We start from the raw sequence: 22,005 nt of genomic DNA on the forward strand, positions 1-22,005 counted from the left end.
TATTTTAAAAACATACTGCATGTAAGTTACACTTTTTAATGTGCTTTATAAATTTCAATAAATAAATATTAATATTTATTACAAAGTAAAATAATTGGTAGAGACAATAATAATGTTTGTTCTCAAGGGTTATCTACTTTGTCTAAATGGCTTGTAAAATGTATCAACAAGCTTTCCCCTATTCCCCAGACAGATCTAAAACTTTTTAGCCATGATGGTAACTTTTTCTTTAAAGCACAGGGAATAGCAATAACCTGGTGTAATTATTGATTCATTATTGATTGATTGAATCAATAATCCTTAGCCATTATCTATTACAATATTATACAAATAGATAATATATTATCATCTGTATCTCAAAAACATTTATTATATATTTATGAATTATTTTGGAACACTACTAACCTATGTCATAAATATAATATAATTATATCTAATATATAATAATATATAAATATAATACATGTTTTTTGTAAATTATTGAAAACCAATATTTTCATTAAAATGGAACATAAGAATAAATTAATTTTTCCAGTTCTGTTTTGATAGCCATAAATGCCCATTCAAAGGGAACTGCCTGTCTGGAGGCTTTTATGTCATCAGGAAACCACCACAATCTACCTTTAGGAGCTAAATGTAACATACCTAGCTTTGTGTCAGCAACAAAAAACATTTTTGAAATCTCATGCAAAATAAACTGAAGGCCAAGACACAAAATAACTTGTCTTTAAAATATCTTTTCACAAAGATTGAGTTCTGTGTTGAAAGCTTTGATGCTTTACAACTGTTAAAGTTTACTATGAATATTGTCTATAATCCAAAGTTTACAAATAAAGAGTAGAATTAGATTTTTATGTATTAGGATTTAAAGATATTAAGAGCCTTGTTTGACACTTTAAACAAAATCAGAGTTCATAATCAAGGACATTTTCAAAGTCACTTTAAAACTATAATTTCAAAGCATCACTTTATAGAATGGAATATTAATTTGAAGAAACTAAATATAGGAAATCTCTTTATTCCTCCTCATTCTAAGAATATCTTTGGTAGCACACAAATGCTCCATTCACCCATAATTATCTTTTCACACAGTGTTCCCAGATGTAGGAGTCCCAGAATGCAATTCCACACATCTGCACAGCTATTGTGAGAATGTCTGAAGAGTATCAGAGAATATGGAATGAATTCCATATATTTTTTTACTGAAGTGTCTTACATAAATGTGTGTGATTTAGCACTTAAGTAAATTACCTTAAAGACAGTAGCAAGTTTTTCATCAATGAAATAAAAGGAAACTATTGTGATTGATGGTATTAGGAATTTACTGTCGCAAGAAGTATTTTTCTACTGTCACACTTCTCAGTCTGTCATCCCTGAGGAGAGAAATACTCTGTTAAATCAGGACAGCTAGTAATGGCTTTAGTTATACGGCACAGTTTATACTAAAGGTCTACTTAGAGTAGTTTATGAAGGCAGTGAAATAAAAGGCACAGAATCATGTAAACAGCAAAATATGCCAAAACAAACAAAAACTCAGACACCAAAAGCTTATGGTAGAACCACCCACAAGTTAATAGCAAAAATGAATAGGCAGTTATTGTTTCACTGTACCTAAACGCTATGATTATAGTCTTCCTTTAATATCCTTTAGTATATAAACTCCATATAGCACACTAGCTTTCTTTTTTTCATTTTACTCAGACTCTATGTTTGAAATGGCTTCAATATAGTAAATAAATGGGGGAAACAGTAGACTATTTAGTCAGATTTTTCTGAGACTGCCCAGAATAATCTATGGGGTACCTCCACAGGTAGTGTGCCATTCCAATTTTATTGGAAGTCAAAGCTCCTATGAAGTGTTACAGATACGTAAGCTTATTCAGTAAATGAAAATAAATAACAAAAGCCTTTACAAACTGAAAAAATACATAACACAGGCAAACTGTTGCTATTCAAAAGAGTTAATTAATTAAGATAGTCACAAAGTCAACCGACTGGACTTTAAATATTAGCTGGGTATGAGTGATTAGCAGAAGAAAGAAGTCTAGCTTAGTGTGCTTCATTTTAGAAGACACCCATGGCAGAGGAAAGTTTCATCTTAGTATTAAAAGAAAACTGGTTAGAGCCCATTAATTATAGAAAAGTACAGATGAAGTTAAAAAAAAAAAAAAAAAGAAATACTTTAATAGATAAAAATGCCTAATGAGTATTTGACTACATAACTTGGAAAGTGAAAGCAGTGCTGAAATATGAGCCAGAAAATTAAAAATTTAGAAGCTTAGATAAATTAGTTCTGGGAATGAATGTAAACAGACAAACACTGAATAATGAGGAAGATCCCTGACACAGGTTTGCACATAAGATCTAACCTGTGAGGGACACCCCTTGTTTATTTGACAGACTGGCTCTGAATTATGTAGAAGTCATTAGGATATCACCTAATTGCCTTCATTTTTATTTAAATAACTATAATAAACCACCTCATGGCAAAAAAAAACAACAAAATAAATGCAGATTACTGTTAATGAAAAGATAACAATGAAAAAATATTTTGGCCTCAGATGTTAAAATAAAGATTAAAAATAGCTAATTAATCAAAACCCCTGTGTAATGATCTGATTTGCATGCTCAACGGCAAAGTTTGTATGTGCATTTCTAATGCACACTTTGGATACTTTACTCCTAAAAGAAAGCCAATCATAGGCCCTGTTTGGTGCAAAGAAACTGAGAAATATTTTTGGTCAATTTTGCTCAGATTTATGTACCGTATTTATGAGAAATGGGGTAAATATGTTGAAAGGTAAGCATTTGCATGTGTATAATTGGAAGAAAAATGAAAGTGAAGATAAAATTCCCTTCAATATGGAAGGCATCTACTGCATAGTAAAATACCATCATGCATGTACAAAATGTTATAGTTTTCTCTGTTTACAGATTTCTATGAAATTTGCTACATCTGTCTTTAGTAGGAAAGGATTTTCTATATGTATCAGATCCACAGCGGATGAAGAAAACAAGTAAAGACATCCAATACAAAATGTATTTACATTGCTGTAACAACCTCTTGGGAAGAGTAAGGACAGAAATAGGTATTGCAACAGTTATGTCTTGGTTAACAGAAGTTCCATAAATGCTAGGGAACTCTTGAAAGCTAGCAGGCACATACATGAAAAAATACTTGGGAAACAATGCAGAATCTATTGAAACATCGGAAATCAGAAATCAAGCTGCTTCTTTTTACATGGTGGTGCAAACTGAGAAGGACAGAATGGACATAAACTTCTCTCATAATACTGAGGTTTCTAAACCAGATCTAATGGCTTGCTTAACTTATGTTTGAGTTAATCTGTCCCCAGTTTAGAGAAGGTTTTGTCTATTTGAGACCTGTAGCAGGAGAATAGTTGATCTTCACTTTTACTGGAAGCTCTAACAGTTTCATTGTTGCTGCTGTTGATTTTAATTGATATCCTCTCCATTCTTCTTCCAAAATACTTGAAATATTTAGATACTTAGAGTATTATTTCAAAATAAGATATGAACATGTAGCCATAAGAATGGGACAAAAAAACCCAACATTTTGTCATTCTAGAATATAATTAATGATGCAACAGTCTTCCTTTTATGAGTACACTCAAAAAACTGCAGATGTCCACGTAGTCCAATATTAAAGGGCAAAAGAGAAAAGGGTGGGGAAAGTTCAACAGCCACATGAACAAAAGCAAATATAACACAATAAGAAGTGTTTAGTAGAGCTCAACTTATAGCTTCCTTATTCCACTCCTCAATTACCAGTGAATTTATAGATGGAGGTCAGCAATTTATAGCATCTGTATATTTTGTATCAATTAGTGGGGATCTGTTATAGATAATGGGAGACATTTGCACATACCCTGAAAAGCCTGTGTCACAAGAAAAATGAGTTCAGTGCAGTGCAGTGCCAGAAGGAAATACTTCTCTAACACAGTGTGGATATAAAATATAACCCCTACACACTGATACAGTCACCACCGAAAAATACAAGTGTTTGTATCTTGTTACTTGTGCTAACCTTAATCTCAGTCAAACTCTTTTGTTTGGTATTAAAGACCTGGGAAAAGTGACTGATCTTATACTGCCATCTCAATACTGTTCATATACTCAGCAGTCACTGTTGTTTTCAAAATGCTTTTTTGTGTTGACCGTTTTAAGGTGAAACAGTACCTGCATCTTGAATGATTGTGTATTTTACATTTTTTTCTGAGGGCTTTCTTTGAGAAATAAAAACAGGAACACTTGGAGAATTCACACTCTTTATGCACAGAGTAAATCATTTAAATTATAGATGGTCTCTATGGAAAACAGAATATATTTAGACCTAAGGCATTAGAAAAGAAAGCTAATTTAGATTTATAACCTCAATAGAAGATACTCCGAAATTTTCAGTCAGGACTTACTGCAAGGTCTACTATTACGTTATTGTTTTCTGCTAATGACTACATAGATTATTCGGTCTGCCCAGGATGAAATACTGGATATAAGCTCATTTCCCCAGGAAGATGCTAAAATGTGGCTAGCAAACTCTTTCTCTGCTTCCCATTCACTCTAAAAGTTACTTTGTCTCCTACCTTTGATATAGTTCACTTTTTATCATTTACTAAATTCCTTCTATATTACTCAACAGACATCCTATATTAGGGAGGGGAATGAGCATTTCCTTATCTTAACAAGCTCATCCATATGACCACATCAAAATTTCACACTTGAGTCCTAGTTATAAATGTTCATAAGGACTACCTGCTGGAACATTCCCAGTCGCATATGAATGCATATTGCCCCTTTTGCAGAAAAAAGCCTTGTGCATGCCTGGATTGTGTATACCATATATATGTCCCATGGTCCACCAGACAGAGCTTAGAAGGTGTCCACAACAAACTGTAACCAAGCTTACCTGCTTTGGGGGTAACCCTGAACAGAGTACATGTGTGTATTTCTCTGAATTAGTAATAAGTGGAAGGGGATTGTACCACACTATCTTCTATGGGTGGAAAGGTAGCTCTGGAAATGAGTAATGTGTAATTCCTCTGTTTGTATAACGTAATGCCAGAAGGGAAATTATAGATTTTGCAAACACACTGAAGCACAGTATATTAACAACAGCATTCTACATACACTAACCTTGACTTTGTACGGTTGCCACAACTGTCATTGATTTGAGCCTTAGGAGTGCAGCAGATGGAATTACATGCTGCAATATTAGTCAGTGATATATTTAGCTTCTTTCTTGACTACGCTTTTTCTAGGAGCAAATAGGTGCAGATTTTTACGCATAGGGTTAAACAACCGTAATAGCTCAAGATAAAGTTTTTTTCTCCAAGTTTAGTAAGAACTGATAACTATGGTTATTTGCTCTCTTGGCCAACTGTAACTATTATTCTGTCCTTTAACCTGTGAATTTTTAAAACATGCATCTTTATCTATAGTGAAAGTAATAAAGATTTAAACTTACAACTTCCTGTATACAGTCTTATGAATGTATTTTCATGGAGCTTTCATGATGTCAATGTTCACAGATACAGGAAATGCTTTAGCAAAAGGAACTAGTCAGTCCAATGCAAGTTAGCAACTGTTAAGTTCTAAAAGTGAAACGGTACTGGATTTCCTCATGTGATATATATCCCACCACACCTTTTCTCTGCCTTCCTAATTCAAGACACTGTCAAGAGCTTTGAAGTGCTTTAACACTGTTCTAGGAGAAATAAATAGCTAGACAGAGGAAAAGGATAACAGTAGGGAGGTATCAGCTGCAACATCACTTTTGAACTCACAAGCTATTATTTTTGTTGTTTACTGCTTTATTACCATTTTGATCTAATTTAGCCTGAATTTAACACCTGCCTTTTTCTTACTGCTTCTGAGAACTGAAAGAAAACTGAGCTCTTTTCAAGCTCTGTCCACGCACTTCAGTAGAGGAATCATCAAGTTTCATATCAGTCGTGTGTGTATATACATACATATATGTGTGTATATATATTTAAAGTAATACAGAATTCTATTGATAGCTTCAGTTCAGGTAGTCAGGATGTGAGATTAGTTTTAAGATTCAGATAATTTTAAAGGTCAATGGTGAAAATATTGAATAATGGCATTAAATTCTAGTCTATGGTACCTGAAATTAAATCTATTGGTGTCTGCCTCAAGAATTTATATGTTTATTAAAGCATCCATTAATCCCAAGAGAGGAAACAAAACTCAAAATCACTTGGGAATATACCACAAATGAAATTCAAAGGATTAAAAATAGCTTTCAAATGAAAGGTTTAAATAAAAAGGCAGTAAAGTAGCAAAACCTGCCGCTGCATTTTTGTATTACTTTGGGGGGAAGCAAAAGCAACTGTTTAGAGAAAAATATGAGTTCTGTTTAATTTGATCATTCCCAAAGCATGGAACTTACTTCACATTACAGCACCTTGCTAAAGAGAGAAGATAAAGCCGCAGAAATAAAATGAATGATAAGAACATTCTGACGTAGAATGTTAATCACCTGCTCAATTTACTTACAGTTAAACTTTATATTGTTTTAACCTATCTGGAACTATGATGAATTTCAGTGTAAGTAGCCTGTGGTCAAGGACAGCTTTATCATTTACAGACTCTTGTTAAAATACAGCTTCTCCAGTTTCATCCTGACCTGCAGATTGAGTGCTCTGCCTTTATCACTCTGAGATTGGATTACTCACTGAACCCTGCACAGGGCTGCCTACAAAGCTATTCTTCTACCAAGTGCAGAAGCAGGATTTATTGTGTTTACACAAAGAAAAATCCCACCTACAATCCCTGAACTGATAAGGAGGAGCTAAATACTAAATTTAATTAGCTCCTCATTCAGGATGTTACAGCAGACCAGGAAGTGTCAAATCAGCATCTTTTATTGTTGTCTTATAAATTAAAGTTGATTAAAGCATGAATTCAGATCTAACTTCAGAAATAAATACAGCAAACAATCTCCAGACTTACTGTTTGGAATAATCATTTCATATTGTAATCATCAATTTGTAATCTTTTGTCATTCAATAGATACCCTAGTTTTAAAAGGGAAGGAGGGTTTACATGGTTTTACATTTATATGAAATAGCTTCTCAGTTTAAAAAAGAAACACTCCTCAAACTGAAAACAGTGGAATCCTATCAGCAGTTTCAAGAGGCTCATAGTGAACACATACATACATTTCGCTTGACCATCAGACCTACATTTTATCTAGTAACTGCGGTAAATCTGTTAAATAAAAATTAATGTAAACAAAAACCATTAAAAATAAAGATCTGAAATTAGATGCAAGTAAATCCTGTAGCAGTAAACTGAATATTCAAATCCAATATTGCCACTCTGTAGCATTGCTACTCTGTAGCATTGCTGCTCGGTAGTGATTGTTAAAATCCAGCCAGTAACCCATGTTGTGGCTACTTGGTCCTGCAGACCATGCCCACCATAGGGCTGACCAGGGCTGTAGATATATGCAAAAACTGAGACTGAATGGTGCAGCTCTCCTTCTCTAATTGTGGAGTGATTACTGAACACTAGCCATTAGCATATCAAAATTAATTAAAAAAAAAGAACAGTAAAAGTAATGAGTAGAACAATGGAGCAGCTTTTACCTCCAAAGGGTTGAACACTCTAAACAGCTGGATGAAATTCAAATTATGCCTCAATTTACAATTGCATTAAATGTGTGCCTGTGAGGAAAGACATGCTTTAGAAAGTTGATTTTTTTATAACAAGTGATTCTGATGCACTCTGAAGTTTAAAGTAATCTGATTAGCTCAGACACGGAGTAAAACATTAAAACCAAAGCATAAAGTTTTGAGAACTATTGTATCCTACATAAGGAGGAAAAAAGTGATTTTGATGAGGATGTACAGAAAAGAAAATGTGAAACTATTCATAAGTTTCATAGTTGCCCTGAAAAAAATCCTTGTACCTTTGGATTTAAAACGTAGGCTGTAAAAAGTTTGCAAATATGGAGGAAAAAAAAAATAATCCCAAGCAAAACAGTATGACTAGTTCATATTAATTTCTCATCAGAGCAAAGGATAAGGTCAAAATAAAAGGTGATTATACTATCAGCCTTAAAGCTAATGACATATTTATTGGTTTTTCATTGCATTCTAGGTGCCTCAGCTGTTATGGTGTCAGAAACAACATTAGAGCCTTTAACTGAAAGAAGCAGATATTAAAAGGCATACAATTAGGACTATGACCTCATTTCCTCTGAAGAAGTACAATAATTACATAACAGAATTGGAAAAAAATAAGATTTGTAATTGTATCATGAAAAGGAGTATACATTTTGGTTTAAAAATCTGTCCAGCCATAGGTTTAATCCAAAGAACATAGCCATTAAAGAGGAAAGGAATTAATCTGAGTGAAGAACAGCTTTCGATCACTTACCATGGAACATGTAAAAAATATACAACCATCGTCATTCTCACATCCTTTAGAAAAGCTATTTTTTCATGCCTTTAATTAGGAACAAAATCTCTTAGACTTTGCATGACAGTGCAACTGGGTTTGCTACTCAGGAAAAGCTGGTAGTCTTACAAACGGTAAAATATGTAGGCTGTTTGCAAAGGATTTTTTTGAAGACATGCCTCTCAGGATTCCCACCAGCAGCCTTAGCAAGATATGCATGGTTAATGCACAGTGAATATTAATGTTGGAAAGTATGGCTTTTACAGATTTCCATTTATCATGTGCAAGGTAGTCTTAAATTATAGCACTGGATATTAAGGTCAGTGCCTCCATGAGAAGTGTAGGGGCAGACAATTGGGTCAGTGACCCATTTGTCAGTGGTCTAAGCCCATGAGTCAAACCCTAGAATGTCAAATTTACGAGGTTACTCTGGCCTTCGTTCACAAATAAAAACATTTCATATCTTTATTTACGGGAGGCATAAACTATATATTTCCATTGCCCCAGAGCACCTGACAGCCTTTCTAGTCTTTTGAGAGAAAAGGGAATTATTTTTCTGTTACAAATGTATCCCGAAAAAGAAATGAAGTGTAAGTTTTCTATCACTTAGACTATGATTAATTTGCTTACAGCAGATTTTGTGTTGCGTTTAATTTGCTTAGGGCTAGTTTCTGGCACTGTCAATTACACTGAATCATACAGAAATACTCAGTTATAGAAATCACACGATTTGTTAGAGCCCCCGCAAGTGACAACATAAGCATGCATAAAATGGTCTTATATTCCTTCTGGCTCCCTCATGAAAGACAATTTCATATGTAAAGAAGCAGAACAACTTAAAGCTAAGACATGTTTCCTTCCTTACTGATTGTAGGCTTTGCTATCTGCTCTCACCATCTTACTAAGAGCTGCAAAAAGTAATTCTGAAAATAAAGTAAATGCAGACGCTGGAAAGATAGGAACAATGTGTGACCAGTGACTTCTTGTCCATTTAAGTATCAGTGGCTCCAAATCTTGGATCCTGATGACCATTTACCTTATTGAGACATGACACGAATTGCAAAAGTTCAGAAACATCGAAATGTCTTTCAAGGAGCTGTTTACATCATCCAAGTGTCTCCCGGTTGCATCTCCCAGAATACACAGGAAGGTTAATGAAGACTGTATAGAGATAACCATACCATCTTTGTAGTGCCCAGATATTCCCTCAGTAGGAAAAATACACAGCTGTCTCTTTCCATTCTTCAGCCTCTAGTTGTACAATAACTGTCTTAAATGGCCTTTGAAAATAGACTACTAAAAAAAATAAATGGGTATTTCTTTTAAAGAATGTATGCATTTGATATACTACGTTCCTCATATATTGTACACTATTTGCTGAAAATATCTTGGACCTCTGTTAAAAATAGTTCATTCTGACAGGAACTTTCAATGACAAAAATATCTGTCTACTCTGTAAATACATACAGAAGCCTGGAAAATGAGGCACTGCTCTTGGTAGCTCTGTATACTCCATAATTACTACTAGTTTATAACCAGTGATCCATCTTTGCGCGGGGGAAAAAAATAGACCAAGTATATCAGTTAAATTACTAACTCATTAAAAGATTAAAATATCCCATTAAAATTAAATTAAAGTCTATTAGGGTTCATCAGGACATTTGGGCACTCACCCTCAACTACAGATAGTAATCTATCTGTATTGTGCCCCATTATAAGCCTCACTCGTAGTGAAGGTTTCTAGTGACAGAGCTCCATATCCTGACATGTGAGCTAGTTCAGCAGCTCATGATGGAGTCAGGGGAAACGGGACACATGCTTTACTACCAGAGTTATGATTTGTTTGGGATCTTGGCTTATGAGTTAAGCTGCTTTCAGAATAAACTTTCTAAAGAATAAAATAACATTCACCTACAGCTAAAGGAGTACATTCAACTGTGTCAAGAGTCGTGCCTGGCTGATTAAAGAAGTATAGCCAGATGATTGTTACCATGCTAGAATGTGACTGCCCCCATTTAGGAAGCATCACCTTCCTCTCTGAATGTTAAACATAAACCTTTACATATCCTAAGAAACAAAAATGTATTCAAAACCATCAGAATTCAAATCCTTTAATTCTGCTGATCCCTTTTTATAATTATTACCAAATCATAGAGTTCCCTTTCTCCCCATATCTGACAAATTTATAGGGAAGGGGTAATTTTTATGTACTGGGGTAGATAAACCTCACTGATACATGGAATCTATACACCAGGTTGTGAAATTACATAGCACAACAAAATGAAATCATACATACTCTGTCAGAAGATAGATTTCTCACAAGTTTTGAAAATGAGCAGTGTTTTTCTATTTGGCTTACTTTTAATTCCAACAAAGCCTAGTAACTTTAAGCACTTTTAGGACCACAGGATCTTGGCTACCAGAAAAGAGTTCTCAACTAAAGAAAACAATATATGACAAGAATGTCCATGTTTAACCATTTTCTAAATGAGAGACAAAATTGTTACGCTTCACAGCTGTGCGAACTTGCCCATTTCAGAGTTAGTACGCTTTGATTTCAGGGTCTTTGGCCTTTTCTGGTGATATTCGTAATAAGAAGAGATTGATGCTACAGTCCTCTTTCAGTACATTTAATTCTGCAGCATTCTCTGCTTTCACACTACTGTCATTTATCTGGGTGGCAAAACACATCTCATTCCAAAAATATCATCTCTGGCTATTTTTATGATCAGAAAAACAATATCTGGTCATGAAGTGGAACCAATTGCATGTCACATAATGGAAAAAAATGGTGACGTTGAGAAGCTATAACTTGAAAAAGTAAGAGTATCATTTTATGTCAATTAAAAAAAAATCAATGAAACTGAATCTGTGCTGTGCAAGCTATGGCACATAAAAGTACAACTAATCAATTTAAGGAGAATTTTCTATATATTGTTACAATTTGCAATAATTTCCTCCCATCTGTGTCCGACAAGAATTTCTGCTTCCTCACAAAGTAAGCTCCTATCAGCTTCTACAACAAGATTCAAAGACCATTATTGACAAAAAAAAAAAAAAAAAACCAAATAAAATGTTTGTATTTTTTACCTTAAGCTTGAATAGTCATTAAATAAAACGAAAAAAAGAAAAATTAAATAGCCATAAACAGTGAAAAAGTAAGCCATGTTCTGGATTATACAAAACATTAATTTAACTATATATGTGTCAAATGTTTACATAAACCTTGTCTCAGAATAACGTCTACATTTCTACGTTAGGTATATTTCATCCTTCTATTCATGTAGTTCATTTTCCTGTGCCAGGTGTTTTTAATGGAATGAGGTTCATATGTAAGTAAATCTGGAAAATGCAATGTACATTCAAGCTAGTTGGTACTGGAACCAATTAAAAGAATATCCCCGAGGTTATGTCTATTATCAATAGGATAAAAGATATAAATTATGTTTTAAGCATATAGGAACAATATTATTTTTTTGCTGTGTGATTTTCCTTGATAATATTTTACATTCTTCCATAATCAATCTTTCCTGTAAAAAATAGTTTCATAATTCAAAAAATACGACCATTAAAAAAAAAAAATAAAAAGATGGTGGCAAGTTGTATTAATGAGGTAAAAAAGAAGACACTAAGAATTTCAGTCCTCTCTTCAGCACAACTATTTTCTAGTATTTTTAGATTCTGTAAAACAGCCTTCTTTTACTTCTCCACTGGAAATGCTTGGGTTTTCATGATGAAGAATTTGTAAATAATATACCCCCTGAAGTTATTTACAACCTCTCCATTTGATCAACCCTAATACGTCATTGTTTTAGTTAAAATTCAGTTTTTGTTTCCACCATGAACTTCATTGCAGATGGTCAGTTATTTAATTCAATAAAGCAAGCCAAACTCTTACAGTCTCTACACTTTGTTTGCAAAACGCTTCACATAATAAATTAAAAAGGTTTTATTATTTGCACTCCATTCAGCCGAGAAAATGTTCAACTTAAATAATGCAATTAAAGGTGAGAAGAGAGTAATTGTCTACAAACTCTCTCTGCTGGTTTTATCAGTAGGAGTTCTAAACCTTTAAATACTTTCACAGTAGCAATCTGTTCATTTATCACTCACAGGTTTTATTTTAGCAGTCATTACAACCTCCATCAAGACACTCCTGCTAAATGTCACAGGTCTATCAGAGGCCTGACATACACCTAAGATACAAATTCTTAATTCTAACAACTTCAACAAATAGTAGCTACATTGTTTAAAGCCCACGAGTTTTCACAAGATACTGTTTAGAGTTTAGCCAGTGATACCCAGGTTAAGCATTTTTTTTTTTTTTTCCTTATGATCAAAATCATCAAATTCACAGCTTTCACAGAAAACAAAGAAAATTCAAATCAGGATGTAAATTATATCTGCCTTCAATAGCCAGTCCAACATAGGATGCTATATGCTGTTCAAGATGTATACAATCCTTGACTACTGATACACAGAAGTCTGTTGGAGAAAGTAGCTCGTCTACGTCAGTATACTATTCTTGGAAGCTGAAAATTTCATTTCCATTGAAAGCACAAATATGGACAATTTACAGAGCAACTATGAAAAGTCCTCAATGATAAATTAATGTAGGTCATTGAGTGTTATACCCCAAAACCTTCAGATATAATTAAATAATTTCCTTATCTTGGTGTCACTTATGAACTAATTCTAGAAGACCAAAACAGAACAGAAAAAAAAAAAAAAAAAAAAAGAGACTCACAGAACTGCAATGGACTTGAAACCACTTCAAGTTAATAGACAAGAGATAATTTTTAAAGTACCTTATTAATTGCATAAAGCAATCCAGATTTTTAGATTAAGTTAGTTATAAACTTGTACTTCTGGTTTATAACATTATAAAAATACCCAATTTGACGAACAGCAAGTGATGGGAGGCTTGTTTCAATTAATAATAATAATAACCAAATGCAGAATTTCTTATATTGTATTTAAAAATCTTAATCCTTTAAAGAAGAATTATAGATACCTATTGATTTCATTTGAAAGCAGACTTGTTCAGCAACATAAGTTTCAAAAAAAAAGTACTTACCTAAACATTAGTAAAAAAAAATATTAACAGAGAAGGCTACCCTTTGAAAGATAATTCTTAAGCAATAATTGAAATATACTGTGCAATTTCTTGAGTCTAGTTAGGTAATTCTGGTGCTGTAAAAAATGGATCAAAAAATGGAAATACACTTTAAGGAAAGTATCAAAAAGAGGAAACATGCACACTGGGAAACTCAAGCATGCAATGTGAGTATTCTGTTTCAAGGTAATACATGAGGTTTGAGGTGGGTGTGTAGTGATAAGACAAGGGATAACGTCTTTAAACTGAAAGAGGGTAGGCTTAGATTAGATATTGGAAAGAAATGCTTTACTATGTGGTAGTGAAACACTGCAACAGGTTACACAGAGAATTTGTGGATGCCCTTTGATGTTCAAGGCCAGACTGGACAGGATTTTGAGCAACCTAGTCTAGTAGAAAGTGTTTCTGCCCATGGCACGGGATTGGAACTTAGATGATCTTTAAAGGTCCCTTCCAACCCAAATCATTCTACTATTCTAATTAGGAACTGATTATTTTGAAGGAATGCTTTGATTTTTTTCTTTCCTTTAGCAAGTGTACAGAAATTAAAATGAGTTGTAAAAAATAATAATTTTATTTCTTCTGAATGGTCAGTATCCCTTCAGAAGCCTTACTGCTCAGCTTAGGATATGCATTTACCCACAATCAATAGTCACATGCAAAACTTTCCTTACAGCTGTACTCTGAAAATGCACCCACTTTTTGATGCAAGAAACCTCACATGAAATCATGATGGAAATATTCTTTTCTTTTCCTTTCACAAGTGCATGCTGAACAACTACGAAGAAAAAAGCCTTACAGAAACTATCAAAATGTCCAATTTTAAGCATATCAAAGCCAAAAAGGAAGCAAGCTAAGCATGGTTTTAGTTATTTCATGATTAGAGTACAGTTCTAAAACATTTTAATCCACTTATTTAAATAACAAGATTATTAAAGTCCTATGTTTACAATAGAACTCCTAAGGAAATTGCACAAGTCATTTACCACTAATTCCATGTATTTCTTGTGAATTCAGGATACACACAGAATGCTTACTTACTAGAGATTTTTCAATCAAGGTGCTGGACAGAAAAGGTAATTTATTATGCACTTACATAATATACACTTAGTAAAAATAATAACCTACAAAACTTTGAAGAAAAATGGTTTTATTTCAGATTAAAACTGAATGACAGCTATATGTGCACCTATTTCTCAATCATTTTTTACTAATCTGTCTTATGAAATGACTTTGAAGTCAACAGAGTTAGAGAGCTGCATTCCAGCTGATAATCTAGCTCTACACACATCTGGTTTTGAATTTTGCTTAAACTGGATGTTTTCATTGAATTGTAACAATGTTAGTGAGTCTTCAGTTTGATGTAAACTATGTTTGCAACTGTTCCTTCATTGCTCTCTGGTGAGAGTAAATTGGATTTAAGTTATTGAAACACACCCATTAAAGCCAAAAGCACTAAATGTGTCCATCAGGTTGTTTGATTTTTTCTTTTTGTTTTTTCCATCAGCATCTGTTGAAAAACTTTGCTAATTAGGGAGAATAACATTCAGTACCTTGCAAAAATGAACCTTTAATTCTTGAAATTTCAGTGCAAGACAAGACAATCCTTATGGGTTTCTTACAGAGGGTTTGAATTTGAATAATGAAAAGAATGGGACTGTTAACAAATCTGGTATTACCAAGACCCTATGAACAGTTTGTTAAACATTTACTGTCATTTTATACAAAACTTAGCCTACAGACAGCAACACCAGAATTTAGATTTAAGTCTTGGACAGCTAAAACTCTCAGAAAAATGAGACATTTATTATACATACATATACTACTAAAATTCTGGAATTACTTGCTAATTTTATATCACATCACTTTGTTCTACAAACACCAGTTCCATTAAAAACAGACGTACTGTCTCCCTCTGTGCTCCCCCATTTCTGCTTCCATTCATCTGCTCTAAGTACCATGGATGGCTTTGTATCTTGTTACAGGATTAAGAGAAAACTACTTCAAATTAGCTAACTGTCTCTTCATAACATACCAGATAGGAGCCAAGAAGAAAAGGACCACAAGGAAGAAACCTTCTTTCTTGACCTGATCCAGCTGCCTCTGCCAATGCAAAACATTGCACAATGCATGATCCACCTGAGTTCTGTGCTCATGAGAGCCTAGAGGTCATATTATTCAGGAAAGACTGATCTCCTGGGGTCATCCAACTCCCACAGCTCAGCAAGATGCAGAAGCTGAGAAGTTTCCCTTATCATATCAACAAGATAATGCTCAGTTTATAAGTGAAATCTTGCAATTATGAGAGGAAACTGCTGTCTCAGGTGGGGGAGTTTCAGAATTAAATGGCAGACGTCAGTCCCTGTATACGTGTTCCCAGCAAGCTCTTCAAGATCCTTACTTCTGTTTAGCTATAGTTCCCTGCAGGCTCGTTTCCCCCTCCCCCCACCTCCCTTTCTTTTTTCTTTTTTTTTTCAGTTTGAACACCCTATATACAGAAAAAAGAAAAAAAATGCTTTGGTATCTTGTGCATCCCCTCATAAGAAAGGAAAATAAGTTTTTAGGACTAGTTAATATTGTTTTAATCTGCAAACACTGCTTTGGAGTAAAAACAAGCAAAGGGCAACACATGCTAGCCTCTTCTCAAAGCAGAGGTGAAAGAATGATGAAAAAGTTGTAATCTCCCTTTAGCTCTCCATTTTAGTCTCAGGTAAAAACACTCAGTCCAACACACTTTCCAAGATAGTTGTCTTGGAAACCATGCTTTTAAACTGTGCTATTAAACACTTTCAGGGAAGTGAAGCATCCACCTTCTCCACATGCCAAGGCCACTGCAGAAGATCTGTAAGTGCCTTGGAGACTGTTTTGCACAATCACAGTACTTCTTCCAGTGGAAGTGTCAGGCTGAGGATTATTAAGGACATGATATTCCTTCAGACAAGATATTCCTCTCTTTCCTGTGTGCAGACTTGATTATAAACCAGCTTTTATATGGGTCAGATTTTTAAGAAGATTTAAAGATATCTGTATGTTTAGACATAAGCCCTTAAAGACATGTATAAACATAGATATGCAAAATTTACTCATCTTGGTAATTCCTATATTATGCTTCTATTGTAATTTCCTTATTTCTGTCCCTATAGACCAGTAGAGTGTACGGTTTTATTTGGTTTTTGACCTCTAAATTAAGCCTGTATTGATTAATCCTATTTTATGCTTTGGTGCCTTCATTTTGATGTGACTTCCTTTCTGAAATAAAAGCTTGAAAATTGATCTATATTGCTTTGATAAAGAGTAGTCATGAGTGGAACTTTCAGATACTCTGTGAGTATCTGAGTAAACCCATTAATGTTCTTCTGTTAGAAAATCCAGTAAATAACATACTTATATGTATTATTTTATGTATTCCAGGTCTCATAATGCACATTCAGTGAGGCCATATGTTGGCTACGTATGGAGACAGATACTAAGTTAGTGTTTATGAATTATCATAAACTCAAAATTTAACAGAATAGAATACTTATGAAAGAATTAACAAAATTAGGAGCCAAAGTGTGTTTTCCGTAAAGTTTACTAAAGTATGTTTTCACTAAAATTTAATTCTTCTGAACACCAATTTCTTTCTGCTTCAAAGTAGCAGATGCAGTGAGGCCAGAAATATTTTGTCATCTACTACTTCCACTGTCAAAGGCAAAGGACTCCAAATCTTTTGTTAAAATTAATATCCAAGGCAAACCTAGTATATTTCAATGATATTATTCACAGCTTCTTCTTTGTTTGCTATTTGATTGGGAAAGCTATTGAGATGTAGTAAATTTTCATATTTTATCAGAAGACTTGTAATGCCTTGGTTTCTCACAAATAACTCTCCTTGATCTAGCTGCCACCTTCATTTTTGTAAAAAATATAAACAGAGAAAGATGCTTGCATTTGTGAAGAAAAAGATTGAAAATACGAACTGAATATACTCCAGAGACTCAGAAGCAGGAAGAAAAAGAAAATAAACATTCCTTGCAATAAAAGTTTGTTGATTTCCTATAATGTCATAACTTTTGGGAAAATCATGGATTCTTAATGCTTGACACTGGTAATACAATAGCAACCTGAAATAACATCCACCTTACAAATAGGAGCTGGGAAAAGTGGCATGTCACCTTTCTTCAGCTATGTTAATATTTCTTTCAATATTATTCTTCAATCTAAATGAACCATGCGAGTATGTTTGACAGAATATTTGGAAAGCTAAGTAAGAAACATTGAACTAATGAACATGACCAAAGAGTTATTTTATAAATATTGGATGTATTTTTTTTTTTTTTTTTTTGAGAAGAATAGAAAAATATACACGTTAGAAGAAAATCTACTTGTCTAATTATAAAATATTTTTCTAAATAGTGGAGACTTTGAATGTATATATACTTAAACATGTCAGTATTACACTACAGCATAGGTACATGCCAGACATTTGAAAGCCTGTAAAAGCTCCATTCAAGTGGAGCTGCCTGTCATACCTTCTTAGTTCTGATTTCAATTGCTCTTACAGTTGTGAAAGACAGGGCTTTCCTTGTACTTTGTACTTGTGAGGCCACATAAGAATAGTGCGTTCAGTTCTGGGTCGCTCCCTACAAGAAAGTATGTCACTACATGACTACATTGAGTCATGTCCAAAGAAGGAGAACGATCCTTGTTGTGGAGTCTCCTTCCCTGGAGACATTCAAAACTCACCTGGACACATTCCTGTGTAACATTATCTAGGTGTTCCTGCTCCGGCACGGGTATTGGACTAGATGATCTTTTGAGGTCCCTTCCAATCTCTAGCATACTGTGTGTGTCTGTGTGTGAACCTGGTGAAGGGCCCAGAGCACAAGTCTTATGAGAAATGGCTGATGGAGCTGGAATTGTTTAGCCTGGAGGAAAGGAACCACACAGGGGAGACCTTACAGCCTTCTACAATTACCTAAGAGGATGTGGTAGTAAGTGGTCTCTTCTCCCAGGTAACAAGAGATAGGACAAGAAGAAATGGCCTCAAGATGTGCCAGTGGAGGTTTAGACTGGATTTTAGGAAACAGTTCTTCACTGAAAGGGTTGTCAAGCACTAGAACAGGCTGCCCAGAGAAATGGTGGAGTCACCATCCCTGGAAGTGTTTAAAAGATGTGTGGATGTGCTTAGGGACATGGTTTAGTGGTGGACTTGGCAGTGCTAGGTTAATGATTGGATTGATGATCTGAAAGGTCTTTTCCAATATAAATTATTCTATGATTCTACAAAGTTACTTGCCTTTGAATCATTAAAATTATTTTTTTTCATATATTTTCATTAACAAGTGTATGTAGCATCTATATTAGTAGATTTGATTCAGTTTATTTGTTGGGATAAAAGAAACTCATTTAGTACTAGGACTACTATTTAAATTAATCTGAAATTTCAAACTATTCTATTAGCTCAGCATAAATGCGTAACTGCACTGATTCACTTGGAAAGTTGGCTTCAAAGTTTATTTCTTAATAAATTCTTGTAAACGCACTTTTAGGCTATAGAAAGCATTTTTCCCCCAATAGTTATATTGTCATGGTATCTAAATTATGCTTTATGTCAAAGAAAGCTTGTCTGTGCATCACAAAGCCTCAGTGAAAATGTAGATAAGTCAGGAATAAAACACTGTCTTAATGTTCTATGATATAATTAATCACCTAAAGTTAAAAAAATAGAATGTCTCCTTACAAAATAAAAAAGCATGTCCTAACAATTCATGCTGTGGTAGAGTGAACTCTGCATTTCGGAGATATAAGAATTGGCTTTTTATTTCCCTGTGGTCTGAAGCTAGGAGGCAAAGTTGCAAACCATTTAGTGATGCAGCAAGACAAAATAAACTGCTTCTTACTAACCTCATCCAAGTGGTAAAGAGTGTTATTAAGTTTAGAGGAAATACATGTCCATTGATTTTATGTCAGGGTATCAGGGACTTCAAGAAAATGGACAGAACCAAGGCCTTCTCCAAAAGCGAACTGTGAGAAGTAAGCTAAAATGTGAGTAACAGGGAATAATGAGGACAGAAACATGAATTATTTTTACTAGGTGGGCACATCTACATTAGTTCCATAGAAAGCACTGAAGAAATCACTAACTTATTGCTTGTGGTAAGAAGCAGTCAGTTTTTAAATCAAAACCATGTGTCCATCTTTATTTCTACCTACCCAACCTTCATGGAAAGCAGTTCTAAACCCTCCTCTCAGAGACTGGAAACTTACTTCTGATTTCCAACTGTAAACAATTTTAATTTTATTTTTTAAAATACTTGTCCTCAATGCACAGATTTCTTTTCCCTCTGTTCCCTCTGTTGTTAATGGAAAAACATTTTCAGTTCATGTAGTGATTGCACTTCTTCCTTTACGGCTGTTCATTTGTAACCTTTGACTCATAAAGATGCATCTTCTTTCTTTTCTTCTTTCATACTCCCAAAATACAAGGCTTATAAGAACTTCTAACAGAAATTCCTTAGTCCCTCGGTGCGTAACATTGTGCTTCACAGTACCATATTTATGTGCAAAACATTCTGACAACAGTGTAAAGATAGAAATAATAAAAGTTCCCTCCATTGCTTGTTGTCCAAATTTTGGTATGAAAGACCAGAGCAGCGCAGTTTACATTCCTTAAAAAAAAAAAAAAAAAAAAAAAAAAAAATCTGCTTAAAACCCAAGCTCTAACAGAAGGTCTGTTATGCCATGGCTCTCAAAACAGGCTATTCTGTTTACTGAAAAACTTCTCACACAGTGAGAATCAAATCCAGCACTCAAAACATTTACATGCCAATTTTGCAGGAAAATAAAATCCTGCTACAGTCACTAGCAGCAGTCACTTGCACCTCCTGTTTAAAGGGGCATCATGGAAGAAAAAGCAATTCCACCTCTAATATAATTTATATTAGGAACTTGCACGGTAATATATGTTTAAATTGGTAAAACTGTTGCATATTAATATGCTGCATTCAATCATCCCCTCTAAAGAGTAAAATTCAGTAAAGGTGAATGCACATGTGGATTGCTAGTAACTAAAAGATCCTAAGTTATGCCAGGAGATTTAGACCCACTGTATGGCTTCACAATTTATATGGTACTATTGTCATTATTTAAGCTGCTGTCATGACATTTTACTGCAGCTACAATCCTAAAATATGTGCTTAGATCAGAATGAACTACGTAGTTTTGAAAAAGGTATGAAAAATTTTGGTAGAATAGCAAAAAAAGTTTCCTTTGAATAACACTGCTCTAATGATTCACAGGGAAGGAGGAAGCACTATCAAAGTGCTGGAGGAGTCCTTTTTGACAGAAAACCGATACAGTTAAGCAAGTTAGAAGGTAACAGTGAAGGGAGGAAAGTAATAGAAGAAAGGAACAGAGAAAATGAACAGAGAGATGAAGCCAACAGGGAAATCACACATACCAAGAATGAAAACAAAACTATACAAAAGAATTAAAAAAGCAAAAGAAGCCAAGGGGAAAAAAAAAAAAATAAAAGTGTTAACAAGTGTTAATCAGGAATAAGACAGATGAAAAGAGTATCACAGAAAAAAGGAGAGGCAAAATGAGAAACACAAGATGAAGAAACAAGGCCTTGGGCTCACTACTATTAATTTAATTACTAGTGATCTTCCAGTTTGACTTCTCTGCTACAAGGCTGTTCCTGCTCACTGCAGACCTTCACAGAGTAATGTTAGCTTCCAATGACTCTCTGGGCTTTTTAACTATAGGATTTCAGTGCCTGGGGTTTCGGATTGCACAATTGCTCAGAATAAATAGTATTTTACTAAAGCTATAAACTTCAGTTTGGAGGCGGCAGATGTATTAGGAAAATGACCTAAGAAAATCACTTTTTTGAGATATAAATTTTTTTTTTTTTTTAACAAAGCGAAACGAGTTTCACTTCAGGGTTTTTTTCCTTAATTGATATTTTTTTTTATTATTATTCAAAACCACCACTTACAGTGGTTATCCTAAGTGTTTCTTCAAAGATCACATTATTTGTGCATGTTGAGTAATAACTACTGGAGACTTCAATTTGCAAAACCTCAGGGTATATGTTGCCTCTAAGATGAAGGAAAATGCAGATTCAATTTGGAGCCTGTTAAATGAGACTGCAACAGTTTAAAAGACAGCTAAATACAGTGTTACACATCATTGTAGTTCATTTCCGCTGGAGTACCAGTTACTCATATTCTATTACTCATAATTTCAAGCAAGTGGAGAGAAAAATTCATTGACCTTGAACAACCTCAAATAAATTTGGTCTGTAAACTTTGATATATCCTTCCTTCTGACTGCAATACCTTTTTCAATGTGCAAGTTCTCTTCTAAAAATAATAATAATTAAAAAAAGACCTTTTCATCAAGCTTTTGAAACCACTGAGACTGAATCTTTAACTGAAAAAAGTTCACTATAGTGCATG

The 22,005-nt window shown here is 34.1% G+C and overlaps 1 protein-coding gene across 1 annotated transcript in view; it reads right to left on the reverse strand.

The window, feature by feature from the left end:
• The window catches only part of TENM3 (teneurin transmembrane protein 3), a 1,360,315-nt gene that overhangs the window by 1,136,576 nt on the left and 201,734 nt on the right, over positions 1–22,005 (reverse strand). The gene's annotated exons all lie outside the window — the stretch shown is intronic.

The sequence above is a fragment of the Pezoporus flaviventris genome, unplaced genomic scaffold (assembly GCF_033815535.1).
Source record: "Pezoporus flaviventris isolate CSIRO_AGI_PZ_B2104156 unplaced genomic scaffold, CSIRO_AGI_Pfla_v1 ptg000002l, whole genome shotgun sequence".
NCBI classification, from domain to species: Eukaryota; Metazoa; Chordata; class Aves; order Psittaciformes; family Psittacidae; genus Pezoporus; species Pezoporus flaviventris.